Source organism: Salmo trutta, chromosome 13 (genome assembly GCF_901001165.1).
Source record: "Salmo trutta chromosome 13, fSalTru1.1, whole genome shotgun sequence".
In the NCBI taxonomy this organism is placed as follows: domain Eukaryota; kingdom Metazoa; phylum Chordata; class Actinopteri; order Salmoniformes; family Salmonidae; genus Salmo; species Salmo trutta.
The window spans coordinates 25344213-25359723 of NC_042969.1; positions in this window are offsets into that span (position 1 = coordinate 25344213).

Below are 15511 nucleotides of genomic sequence, written 5' to 3' on the forward strand. Positions count from 1 at the left end.
CTGGACCAAGGTTAGATGGCAGCAAAGATCACGGCTGGGAGAATGTTTACTCTTGAGATTAGCTGAATTGGTAAGACTGTGGATACCTAATGGCTGGGGTTTTTCCATTAGAACTTCAATAATTTCACTCCTAACAATAAAAATTGGTGTCATGCTAGCTTTACTTGAAATGCAATTCTCACCATATACAACATGGATGCAAGAGTGACTCTCCTGCAATCTTCGAGAGAAAATTGATTGTCTTGGTATCCTCTATGTAGTTAAAGTTAGAGCAACAAAGCCTCTCTGTTATGCAGGATCCCCGATCATACCACAGGCAGGATACCCGATTAGACCACAAGCAGGATCACCGATCATACCCCAGGGAGGATCCCCGATCATACCACAGGCAGGATCACCGATCATACCACAGGGAGGATCCCCGATCATACCACAGGCAGAATCCTCGATCATATCACAGGCAGGATCCCCGATCATACCACAGGGAGGATCCCCATTCATACCACAGGCAGGATCCCGATCATACCACAGGTAGAATCCCTGATCATGCCACATTTAGCTTTGTTTCATCTGGCTGTGAACACATTGGACATAGTGAAACATTGCATCGTTTTTAAGGAGACATACAAAACATGTCTGCTGAAACTTTTGAGCCTACTTGGATATACCTGGGAATCCTAATCTGCATTTACATTTTAGTCACTTTGCAGACATTCTTATCCAGAGCAACTTACCGTGGCCTGGTGTAGCGCTTGCCTCCCTCCTGACCTCCTGGCTCCCTCCACTGAAAAGATTTGGCATGGGTCCTCAGATCCTCAAAAAGGTTCTACAGCTGCACCATTGAGAGCATCCTGACTGGTTGCATCACTGCCTGGTATGGAAACTGCTCGGCCTCCAACCGCAAGGCACTACAGAGGGTAGTGCGAACGACCCAGTACATCACTGGGGCCAAGCTTCCTGCCATCCAGGACCTCTATACCAGGCGGTGTCATAGGAAGGCCCTAAAAAATGTCAAAGACTCCAGCCAACCTAGTCATAGACTGTTCTCTTTGCTACCGCACGGCAAGCGGTACCGGAGTGCCAAGTCTAGGTCCAAGAGGCTTCTAAACAGCTTCTACCCCCAAGCCATAAGACTCCTGAACATCTAGTCAAAATGACTACCCATACTATTTGCATTGCCCCCCACCCCCTCTTTACACCACTGCTACTCCCAGTTATCATCTATGCATAGTCACTTTAATAACTCTACCTACGTCTACATACTACCTCAAATAACCGGTGCCCCCGCACATTGACTCTGTATCAGTACCCCCCTGTATATAGTCTCGCTATTGTTATTTCACTGCTGCTCTTTAATTACTTGTTACTTTTATCTCTTCTTCTTATCTGTATTTTTTGGGAAACTGCATTGTTGGTTAGGGGCTCGTAAGTAAGCATTTCACTGTAAGGTCTACACCTGTGTATTCGGCGCATGTGACTAATAAAATTAGATTTTATTTTATTTGGCTTCCACCGGCCTGTACTGGAAACCACATCCCCCCAAGGTGCTTCTCTCCTGGCTATCATACTGGTAACACGGCCTCCGTTGTATTGCTGTTTTGATGGGCCCCAGCATTTAATCACATTGAGTAAGTCACAGCTATCTCCTTGCTGTTGTTATGCTGGGGAGTTTTGTGCCTTGGTTGTGTTTATTGTGGGTCCTAGTGCTTGCTGGTTTCTAGTCTGTGGTTGGGTTCTGGCTTCCTGCCAATAACTGTGGTGATCCTACAAACTGTGTGATTCAATCTAACTAACTATCACACTGTGTGGATTGATTGACTTTTAGTTGATTCCTCACCAACCTATTTTATTTGTGTGGATTTTAACATAATTTTGTCAAAGTGGCATCTCCCACTTTCCGCCATAGACGAAACTAACTTTTTCCAACGACCATCCACAGAGACTACGGTGAGCGTTTCATCCCATGTAGGAGCTGTACCTATTTTGCACAGTTCCGGATTAATATTGGCCGACCAAATTTCCAATGTGGAAATTAGCTTATTGAGGAATATACAGTGCATTGGGAAAGTATTCAGACCTCTTCCCTTTTTCCATATTTTGTTCCGTTACAGCCTTATTCTAAAATGTATTAAATTAAATTCTTTCCTCATCAGTCTACACACAATACCCCACAATGGTATTGTGTGTAGACTACACACAATACCCCAAAGTGAAACAGGTTTTTATAAATTTTTGCAAATGTATATAAAATAAAAAACAGAAATACCTTATTTATGTAAGTATTCAGACCCTTTGATAATACTTAAGATATTTCCAGAACTTGATTGGAGTCCACCTGTGGTAAAGTCAATTGATTGGACCTGATTTGGAAAGGCACACACCTGTCTATATAAGGTCCCACAGTTGACAGTGCATGTCAAAGCAAAAACCAAGCCATGAGGTTAAAGGAATTGTCCGTTGAGCTCCAAGACAGGATTGTGTAAAGGCACAGATCTGGGGAAGGGTACCAAAATATTTCTGCAGCATTGAAGGTCTCCAAGAACACAGTGGCCTCCATCATTCTTAAATGGAAGAAGTTTGGAACCACCAAGACTCTTCTTAGAGCTGGCCGCCTGGGCCAAACTGAGCAAACGGGGGAGAAGGGCCTTGGTCAGGGAGGTGACCAAGAACCCGATGGTCACTCTGACAGAGCTCCAGAGCCAGAGCCTGGACTTGAACCCGATCTAACACCTCTGGAGAGACCTGAAAATAGCTGTGCAGCGACACTCCCCATCCAACCTGACAGAGCTTGAGAGGATCTGCAGAGAAGAATGAGAGAAACTCCTCAAATACAGATGTGCCAAGCTTGTAGTGTCATACCCAAGGAGACTTGAGGCTGTAATTGCTGCCAAAGGTGCTTCAACAAAGTACTGAGTAAAGGGTCTTAATGCTTACCTAAATGTGATATTTCAGTTTTTTATTTGTAATACATTTGCTAACATTTCTAAAACCTATTTTTGCTTTGTCATTATGGTGTATTGTGTGTAGATTGATACGGGGAAAAAACGATTTAATCCATTTTAGAATAAAGCGGTAACGTAATAAAATGTGGAAAAAGTCAAGGGCCTGAATACTTTCCGAATGCACTGTATATCAAACAGTCTGCAACCGCCGATTGAACGTAGCCTATTTGAGTTGGAGACCACATGTGACATTAAAACATCGTAAAGGACTTGGGTTGATGCAACTGAACATTAGGAGCTTACTTCCTAAACTGGATTGCATCAAGATCTGTAATTCTCGACATTCTGGACTCTGATATTAAAATTGAGGGTTATAATGTGTACGAAGAAAATGGCATCATTGATTCCTTTAATCCCCATTTTATTTCAGCCCTATGCTTAATCCTTGAAAGAACTTCTAAGCCTATTCACAATGATATTAGGCTGGATGCTGATAGTGGAAACTTACTGAATAATCAGAGAAATAGTCAAAGCTTTTCTTATAGTCTATTTACAGAAAAAGAAGTCCTGGATGCTTTGCTAGCAAAATAATAAAAAAAGATATACACAGATGCTGACAAATTGGATCCTGGTCTGCTTAAGTGTACAGTGCCTATCATTGTTGACTTAATAATCCACATGTTTTATTTAACATTGTTATCAGGGAATATTCCAAAAGTATGGAAATCAGCTCTTGTTCTGCCACTCCATTTTAAACCAATTGATCCTGTCAATTGGTTTAAACACTAAAATGAAATGTGCTGCTTTGTTTGTGGACCTGTAAAAAGCTTTTGATACTGTTGATCATGCTATTTTATTGAATAAGTTGTCCTCGATCGACCTGAGCTCTGACACCTGTTCATGGTTTCATGATTATCTTAGTGATAGAATTCAGGCCATCGTGATTGATAGAGCAAAATGGCTCAAGGACAACAAAGTCAAGGTATTGGAGTGGCCATCACAAAGCCTTGACCTCAACCCTACAGAAAATGTGTTCGCAGAACTGAAAAATCGTGTGCGAGCAAGGCCTACAATCCTGACTGAGTTACACCAGCTCTGTCAGGAGGAATGGGCCAAAATTCACCCAACTTCTTGTGGGAAGCTTGTGGGAGGCTACCCGAAACGTTTGACCCAAGTTAAAAAATGTAAAGGCAATGCTACCAAATACTAATTGAGTATATGTAAACTTCTGATCCACTGGGAATGTGATGAAAGAAATAAAAGCTGAAATAAATCATTCTCTCTACTATTATTCTGACATTTCACATTCTTAAAATAAAGTGGTGATCCTAACTGCCATTAGGTACCGAGATGAGATCCTCAGACCCCTTGTGAGACCATATGCTGGTGTGGTTGGCCCTGGGTTCCTCCTAATGCAAGACAATGCTAGACCTCATGTGGCTGGAGTGTGTCAGCAGTTCCTGCAAGAGGAGGGCATTGATGCTATGGACTGGCCGGCCCGTTCCCCAGATCTGAATCCAATTGAGCACATCTGGGACATCATGTCTCGCTCCATCCACCAACGCCACGTTGCACCACAGACTGTCCAGGAGTTGCCGGATGCTTTAGTCCAGGTCTGGGAGGAGATCCCTCAGGAGACCATCCGCCACCTCATCAGGAGCATGCCCAGGCATTGTAGGGAGGTCATACAGGCACGTGGAGGCCACACACACTACTGAGCCTCATTTTGACTTGTTTTAAGGACATTACATCAAAGTTGGATCAGCCTGTAGTGTGGTTTTCCACTTTAATTTTGAGCGTGACTCCAAATCCAGACCTCCATGGGTTGATACATTGTATTTCCATTGATTCTTTTTGTGTGATTTTGTTGTCAGCACATTCAACTATGTAAAGAAAAAAGTATTTAATAAGATTATTTCATTCATTCAGATCTAGGATGTGTTATTTTAGTGTTCCCTTTATTTTTTTGAGCAGTGTATTTAAACTCAGTTTTTCACATTTCCTGACATTTAAACTGAGTAACAATTCCCTGTCTTAGGTCAGTCAGGCTACCTCTGGCAAGCACATGGAGGGCTGTGCGCCCCCCCCCCCCCAAAGAAATGCCACCCCACACCATGACTGACCCACCGCCAAACCGGTCATGCTGGAGGATGTTGTAGGCAGCAGAACGTTCTCCACGGCGTCTCCAGACTCTGTCATGTCTGTCACATGTGCTCAGTATGAACCTGCTTTCATCTGTGAAGAGCACAGGGAGCCAGTGGCGAATTTGCCAATCTTGGTGTTCTCTGGCAAATGCCAAACGTCCTGCACGGTGTTGGACTGTAAGCACAACCCCCACCTGTGCACGTTGGGCCCTCATACCACCCTCATGGAGTCTGTTTCTGACCGTTTGAGCAGACACATGCACATTTGTGGCCTGCTGGAGGTCATTTTGCAGGGCTCTGGCAGTGCTCCTCCTGCTCCTCCTTGCACAAAGGCGGAGGTAGCGGTCCTGCTGCTGGGTTGTTGCCCTCCTACGGCCTCCTCCACGTCTCCTGATGTACTGGCCTGTCTCCTGGTAGCGCCTCCATGCTCTGGACACTACGCTGACAGACAAACCTTCTTGCCACAGCTCGCATTGATGTGCCATCCTGGATGAGCTGCACTACCTGAGCCACTTGTGTGGGTTGTAGAGTCCGTCTCATGCTACCACTAGAGTGAAAGCACCGCCAGCATTCAAAAGTGAACAAAACATCAGCCAGGAATCATAGGAACTGAGAAGTGGTCTGTGGTCACCACCTGCAGAACCACTCCTTTATTGGGGGTGTCTTGCTAATTGCCTATAATTTCCACCTGTTGTCTATTCCATTTGCACAACAGCATGTGACATTTATTGTCAATCAGTGTTGCTTCCTAAGTGGACAGTTTGATTTCACAGAAGTGTGATTGACTTGGAGTTACATTGTGTTGTTTAAGTGTTCCCTTTATTTTTTTGAGCAGTGTATATTTGGCTAACGTGTATGTAAACTTCCGACTTCATCTGTACATAAAAAAATGGTATGTGTTTATTTATGTTGTATATACAGGGAGCATTTTAAAAAAGAAACCTAGGTCTCAATGTCATCCCTTTTAAAATAGAGGTTAAATAAAAAAATAAAAAACTTGAAGCACTGTCCTTCAGCTTGAGTCAGCCACCATGCCTAACTGTAACCCTAACCACCATGCCGAACAGAGTGGCATTGACCTGTAATAAGGCCCCATCACTCCAGCTAAATGATTTGATCATAGCCCCTGACAGATGTTTGACTGGGTAATTGGTTATTTATGGGACAAGAGGAGAGGAGAGGTCACTAGGTGTGGGGACAGTCATGGTCGCAGGGTGCTGTTCCAGCTCTGTCCATCCCAGATAAGACATTCAGATGAGCCTGCTCCTCTCTATCTCTCTGCTGGCCGGGACAGCCGGTTATCTGCCTCCTTTAGCCTTTAGGCAGCGGCGTCCAAGCCACACCGATCAGCTGTGGCCCACAGGAACGAATGAACACATTCCAGCTGTATTATGCCTCTCCGATCCGAAATGCAGTTTGCAGAATTGGATAGTTGTTGGTGCACAATTACTCTCAAATGTCAATTTCACGGCGGCCTATTGGGGAGATTAGCAAGGAGTGTTTGGTAGAATATCCTCCATACTTGTTTTGTAGAATTGTGGATAGTTGGGTGTGTTGGCTATGTTGAGCACAATGAAGGGTTGGAAGGCAGACATAGATGGATGTTGAGACCCACTCCCTCACTGTGTGGTCTGAGAAAGGGAGGGGGAGGCAGTGTAGCATGGAGAGTCGCAGTGGGTGACATCATTTTGAGTCAGAGTTGAGCAACTAGACTTGAGCCTTAGCCAAGTGTAACCACTACTGTTGTGCCTGAATGTTTACCTGTCATATTTATGGATAGAAATTATTAAACCAAAATATGAAAGTAAACATCGTCAACATGGTCAAGAGATATACATGTGATCCATTACTTCAGCAGCCGGGGCGGGGTAATGACTCCAGCAGCCGGGGCGGGGTAATGACTCCAGCAGCCGGGGAGGGGTAATAACTTCAGCAGCCTGGGAGGGGTAATGACTTCAGCAGCCGGGGAGGGGTAATGACTCCAGCAGACTGGGAGGGGTAATGACTTCAGCAGCCGGGGAGGGGTAATGACTCCAGCAGCCGGGGAGGGGTAATAACTTCAGCAGCCGGGGCGGAGTAATGACTCCAGCAGCCTGGGAGGGGTAATAACTTCAGCAGCCGGGGAGGGGTAATGACTTCAGCAGCCGGGGAGGGGTAATGACTCCAGCAGACTGGGAGGGGTAATGACTTCAGCAGCCGGGGAGGGGTAATGACTCCAGCAGCCGGGGAGGGGTAATGACTCCAGCAGCCGGGGAGGGGTAATAACTTCAGCAGCCGGGGAGGGGTAATGACTCCAGCAGCCGGGGAGGGGTAATGACTCCAGCAGCCGGGGAGGGGTAATGACTTCAGCAGCCGGGGAGGGGTAATGACTCCAGCAGCCGGAGAGGGGTAATAACTTCAGCAGCCGGGGAGGGGTAATGACTCCAGCAGCCGGGGAGGGGTAATAAATTCAGCAGCCGGGGAGGGGTAATAACTTCAGCAGCCTGGGAGGGGTAATGACTCCAGCAGCCGGGGAGGGGTAATAACTTCAGCAGCCTGGGAGGGGTAATGACTTCAGCAGCCGGGGAGGGGTAATGACTCCAGCAGCCTGGGAGGGGTAATGACTCCAGCAGCCTGGGAGGGGTAATGACATTCGGTGCTGATGACAGGTGTGATAGACTAGAGTTTAAGCGGCTTAAGGGAGTAGTTCCAGCTAGGTGAGTGGGGATCATTGTAAGCTACAGTCAGATTGTCATCCAGTTTGAGTGACATGTATATTGGTCACACATACTTCATGTGTTAGACCATGGGTGAAAAGGCTTCACGGCTTTGTCCTGAGTGACTGAGCACAGGGGTTCTTCAGCTGTGGAGGCTAATTCTCAGGAGAATTGCATCTATCCTCACAGGTGAGATTATACACTGCTACACAGCCAAGCCACAAACCACAACACACCACCAGCAGGTTGGTGGAGGTTGAGAGTTTCAAATTCCTTGGCGTCCACATGACCAACAAACAAACATGGTCCGAGAACACCAAGACAGTCATGAAGAGGGCACAACAAACCTATTCCCCCTCAGGAGACTAAAAATCTTTGGCATGGGTCATCAGATCCTCAAAAGGTTTTACAGCTGCACCATCGAGAGCATCCTGACGGGTTGCATCACTGTCTGGTATGGCAACTGCTCGGCCTCCGACTGCAAGGCGCTACAGAGGGTAGTGCGTACGGCCCAGTACATCAACGGGGCCAAGCTTCCTGCCATCCAGGACCGCTATACCAGACTATTTGCATTAGGGTTACTTAGAAATGTCCTTGTTTTTGGAAGAAAAGCAAATTTTTTGTCCATTCAAAGAACATCAAATTGATCAGACATACGGTGTAGACATTGTTAATGTTGTAAATGACTATTATAGCTGGAAACGGCAGATTTTTAATGGAATATCTACATAGGAGTACAGCAACCATTACTCCTGTGTTCCAATGGCATGTTGTGTTAGCTAATCCAAGTTGATCATTTTAAAAGGCTAATTGATCATTAGAAAACCCTTTTGCAATTATGTTAGCACAGCTGAAAACTGTTGTTCTGATTAAAGAAGCAATAAAACTGGCCTTTTGCAAAGAAAAAGCCATATCTCAGACTGGCCAATAAAAAGAAAAGATTAAGATGGGCAAAAGAACACAGACACTGGACAGAGGTCTCTGCCTAGAAGGCCAGCATCCCGGAGTCACCTCTTCACTGTTGACATTGAGACTGGTGTTTTGCGGGTACTATTTAATGAAGCTGCCAGTTGAGGACTTGTGAGGCATCTGTTTCTCAAACTAGACACTCTAATGTACTTGTTCTCTTGCTCAGTTGTGCACCGGGGCCTCCCACTCCTCTTTCTATTCTGGTTAGAGCCAGTTTGCACTGTTCTGTGAAGGGAGTAGTACACAGCGTTGTACGAGATCTTCAGTTTCTTGGAAATTTCTCGCATGGAATAGCCTTCATTTCTCAGAACAAGAGTAGACTGACGAGTTTCAGAAGGAAGTTTGTTGTTTCTGGCCATTTTGAGCCTGTAATGAACCCAGAAATGCTGATGCTCCAGATACTCAACTAGTCTAAAGAAGGCCAGTTTTATTGTTTATTGCTCCTTTAATCAGCACAACAGTTTTTAGCTGTGCTAACATAATTGCAAAAGTGTTTTCTAATGTTTTCTAATTAGCCTTTTAAAATGATCAACTTGGATTAGCAAACACAGCGTGCCATTGGAACACAGTAGTGATGGTTGCTGATATTGGGCCTCTGTACGCCTATGTAGATATTCCATAAAATAATCTGCTGTTTCCAGCTACAATAGTCATTTACAACATTAACAATGTCTACACTGTGTTTCAATCAATTGTATGCTCTTTTAATGGACAAAAAATTTGCTTTTCTTTCAAAAACAAGGACTTTTCTAAGTGACCCCAAACTTTTGAACGGTAGTGTAAATATTACCTCAATTACCTCGACACTGGTGCCCCTGCACATTGACTCCGTACCGGTACCCCCTGTATATAGCTCCGCTATTGTTATTTACTGATGCTCTTTAATTTTTTGTTATTCTTATCTCTCTTTTTTTAGGTATTTTCTTAAGCATTTCACTGTAAGGTTGTTGTATACCTGTTGTATTCGTGACAAATATTTTTTATTTATTTGACCACACACACATAACCACACCACCACACCACACACATAACCACATCACCACACCCCCACACCACAACTACAACACCACACAACCACACACACACATAACCACACCACCACCACAACACCACCACCAACACCACACCACCACCATATCACCACCATCACAACACCACCACCATATCACCACCACCTCAACACCATATCACCACCACCACAACACACCACCACCACCACACACACCACAACAGCACTACCAACACCACACCATCACCATATCACCACCACCACCACCACACACACCACAACACCACTACCAACACCACACGACCACCACCACACCACCACACACGAAACCACACCACCACACACATATAACCACACCACCACACCACACACATAACCACGTCACCATACCACAACCACCACCACCACACCACACCACACAACCACACACACACATAACCACACCACCACCACACCACCATCAACACCACACCACCACCATATCACCACCACCACAACACCACCACCATATCACCACCACCATATCACCACCACCACCACAACACACCACCAACACCACACCACCACCATATCACCACCACCACACCACCACTACCAACACCACACCACCACCATATCACCCACCACCACACACACCACACCACCCCATCACCACACCACCACCACCACACCACCACCACAATACCACTACCACCACCACACCACCACACACATAAAACCACACCACCACACACATATAACCACACCACACCACCACCACACCACAACACAACACCACACCACACGATCACCCCCCACCAGCTCTACACCACCCCCACCACCACACCACCACCCCCACACCACCACTCACACCACCACCACCCACAGCACTACACCTGTTGTATTCGTGACAAATACTTTTTTTTATTTGACCACACACACACATAACCACACCACCACACCACACACATAACCACGTCACCACACCACAACCACAACCACCACACCACACAACCACACACACACATAACCACAACACCACCACCAACACCACACCACACCACCACCATATCACCACCACCACAACACCACCACCACCACCACCACCACAACACCACCACCACCACCAACACAACACACCACCAACACCACACCACCACCATATCACCACCACCACCACCACAACACCACCACCACACCACCACCACCACCACACACACACCACACCTCACCACACCACCCCCATCACCACACCACCACACCACCACCACAACACCACTACCAACACCACACCACCACCACCACAACACCACCACCACCACACACACACCACACCCCCCCCATCACCACACCACCACCATCACCATACCACCACACCACCACCACAACACCACTACCAACACCACACCACCACACACATAAAACCACACCACCACACACATCTAATCACACCATCACACACATATAACCACACCACCACAGACCACCACCACACCTCACCACACCACACCACCACCTCACAACGACCATCCCGACACCACCACAACACAACACCACACCACCCCCACACCATCACCACCCCACCACCTCTACACCACCCCCACCACCACACCACCACCCCCACACCACCACCCACACCACCACCATCCCCACACCACCACACCACCACCTCATCACCCCTACCCCCACCACCACCACACCAACACCACCACACCATCCATAGTCAGCCACAGAGAGGAAGCAAAAGGAATTCAACCCCATGCACTTATAGTATCATGCATCATTGCAACCAACCAACCAGGGGGATATGCACCACATTCAGATAGTGTAGCTTTGTGGTCCCTGACATCAATAACCGCAGGTTATCGTGGCGTGGTCTCGACCCCCCCCCCCCCCCCCACAGGGTTCATGTAAACAGCCTGCTTGTATCCATGTGTTTGTGCTTAACAGACCCCCTCCAAACCCCCACCCTCTACCACTCTCCACTGTGCTTATAGTACGGCCACAGGCAATTTATCTAAATCTCCCCTCTCCTTAAACAGTTTTATCAAAACTGGCGGTCAGGTGGCTCGGCACCGTGGTGGCCTCAATCCTAAACGTGGTGGCACAGATTTTAATTTTGGAAAGATGAATGTGCTGCCCTGACCTAATACTGCAGCCCTACAGCTATCTCAGCCGATGTCTATCAGCTAATTACGAGAGTTGGGTTGTAAACGACACACATTTGTCTGTACTCGAGGGCCAAGAACATAGAACCAGACAAAATGAGTCAACACCCCGGAAAAAAGGTAATGGAACCATTTTCTGAAAATTAGAATGTGTCTACCCCACTTCGGTCAAACACTTAAAATCAAGAGAGGTACCTTTTTCATTATTGAAGAACACAGCAGTCCGGTGCAAAACGCCCACAAGCCTTTGAAGAATGAAGAAAAGAAAAGCAGCTTTGCTCTTTTAGACAGTGGAAGGCTCAGTGATTTTTCTGCTATATCAGGTTTATGAATCGTTTTCTTGTGTAGGGTCAAACAGCTGTCACATTTACATTTGAGTAATTTAGCAGACGGTCTTATCCAGAGCCACTTACATTAGTACGTTCATCTTATGATTGCTAGTTGAGACCACAACATATCACAATCATAGCAAGTACTGTACATTTTTCCTCAACAAAGTAGGTGGCAGGTAGCCTAGTGGTTAGAGTGTTGGGCCAGTAACCGAAAGGTTGCAAGATCGAATCCCTGAGCTGACAAGGTAAACATCTGTCGTTCTGACCCTGAACAAGGCAGTTAACCCACTGTTCCTAGGCCATCATTTGTAAATAAGAATTTGTTGTTAACTGACTTGCCTAGTTAAATGCAAAGTCACTGCTAGTAGGAAAAGACAAGTGTGTTCTTTTTTTGTATGCTGAACGTATAATATTGACATTTTGAGGGTTACAAATAGTTCATTCTGAACAGGTCTAACTAGTTGCCACTTTAATTCAGTATACATCAATGATTATATCACACTGTCTATTTTAAGTTGGTTCGTCTTGTACAATGTTGCACGCGGCAGAAATGGCATGCAAAACGTGCTACATTTTTACAGTAGCCGACGGCTTTACAGTACCCCACCCCTATTTTTTATTATTTGTCCTATGTATGTACTCGCTAACTTTATTCTTTCACAATCAAATACTGAACTCCAAAACTACACAAAATCCAGGGTACTGATCGCTAACTTATGGTTCAAGTGCAAGGTTGGTTGAATCATACAGGTGCGACATAAGCAATTCATTTTAATTACTATACACTGTTAGTTGCACAGTCAAGAGTAAAATTAGAATGGCAATCACAATTAGAAAATTGCCGAGTCAATTACAACATATTAGCCTTGTAGACGGGGAAAACCCTCACACTTTCATTTGCTCTTTATTAACTCACGAAGGACACAGTACAATGCTCATGGTGCACCTCCATAAGATATGCTGCAATAATTATTGTAATGGGTTTTTCTCCCCATTCAATCTCCTCTTGTTCTTTTAATAACACGATTACAACCTGAATATAACATGAATATATAATGTCCCAGGCTGTTCCCAGTCTGCCTCCTCTCCTCAGTGTGTACCTCTCTAGGTGCAGAAGAGGAACACAGGGGTGTAGATGTGGGGTTAATAAGATGCTCTTTGAAATATAAGTGCCACCACACACCCCTGTCCTCTCTCTTTGTTTCCAAAGCATTGCTTTGAGTTAACTCCTCTGGTACGGCGTAGAATGCTGACTGCAGACAGTGCCTCAGAGAATAAGTAAGTAGTCCTTATTGTTTTCTATTAACATACAGACTTTACATTTTCTCCCTCCAAAATGAAATGGCCTGGGTGGTGAGGTTTTGTGATGGTGTAGGGCAGGAGGGGAGGGGGTCACACTCCTCCTTTTATCTACTACATAATGAAATTACAACCTTTGCCCAATGGTCTGCGTTCCAAGATATGTTTAATTCACTAAACATGAAGAATTAATTACGTATCTGCATTTAAAAAGATTTCTTCTCCACATTGCCAACCTTTGGAATTTAAAACCCTATACAGAGCATGTCACATTGAAATTACCAACAAAAGAAAAGCAATGTAATAGCTTTTTTTCTTTTAGTGGATGAAAGTTTAATCTCGCAGCCATTTTATTCCAATATTGCTATAAAAGGCCATGCTTGGCTGGTTTCTTTTAGCGTAGCTGCTGAACTGTAAAGGGAGACATGACAGAAATCCCAGGCTTCCAGTTCATTGGCATGGTCAGTGGCTGCAGCAGGGGCCTCTGGCCTGGTCTTACCCTGTGATCACCCCTCCTGGGCCTGCTCTAAGCTCCTCAAATATATACTACCCAGAGACACACCATGGCTCATAGTGGAACACACACTGTGAATACACCACAATGCTCACAGGATAGGATAACAAAGATGAGTATCTCATGAACAAAAATGTTATGAGCCTTAGAACACATCATAACCATCGATTGTTCTGACCAGAGTATTTAAAAAAGGCTAAACATATTAGATATACAGGTATAATGTTATCAGAAGGACAATGCGAACTAAACAGCTATATCATCAACATACAGGATTGCTATGAGGCAATCAATGTCACATATCAAATTGGTGCAATTCTGAAATCCATCAGTTATCAAACATTAATGGACTAATTCAAAAGCAGAATGCCAATATGCATTATTGGACTTCATCCTAATGACAGTGCATCTAGCCAATCCTATGCTTGGCCGTCCCCTGACCTAAGACATACTGCATTCAATGTAAAATACATTGGATGCTATCCAAATTGTTCTATTGTAAAATGTATCCAGTAAATAACAATTGCTCTAAACTCTTGACACAATTATAATGCAGAGTTAAAACAAAATACAAGAGATTTAAATAATGGTTTTGGTCAAATTCATTGACTTCTTCCATTCTTCTGTGTAGAGTTCTTCAATGCTACTTTTGACATGTTTCATTTTCTCTCATGATCAGACAAACAATGTTTTCTGATTGTTGGGACTTCTATAACCTAAATTAGAAAAAAGTCATTCTAATTGTTGTGATCTAATTTTTATCAGAATAACCGTTAGATTAGATAATTGAAACGTGGAATGTCATATCTCTAAAATATAACATTTTGTTGTGGCATTTAATAATGACCTGCGTTGTATAAGTAAGTACTAGAGATTTGAAGAGATTTGGGCCACTATAGATCCTCAGAATGCATTTAGGGCTCTAACAAAGCTTTGGGTGATAGACTAGGGCCTGCCATTATCCATTCAGCAAGAGTAATAAATTACTAGGCCAATGCATGCTATATACCACCCAACCAAGATAACAGCTGAGAGGGAAAATGAAATTCTGCTTTTGTTGAAACATTATGATTTATGTATTTGTAATATAGCACTGGGCTGTTTGTGTCTGCCGATGTGTAAGTGTGTGTGTGTGTGTGTGTGTGTGTGTGTGTGTGTGTGTGTGTGTGTGTGTGCGCGCGCGTGGGGGTATTTATTTTCATTGTAGTCATAGTTTTGCAAATTGCTTATGATTACAAGACACATACTATTCATTAACTGTTATTATTGTTATAATATTAATAGCACAAATTCTGGAAAAAAGTGTACATCTGACATTATCTAAATTTGAGCAGTTACAGTACATTACAGTACATTACATTACAGTACATTACATTACAGTATATTACATTACAGTATATTATATTACAGTACATTACAGTATATTACATTACATTACAGTACATTACATTACAGTACA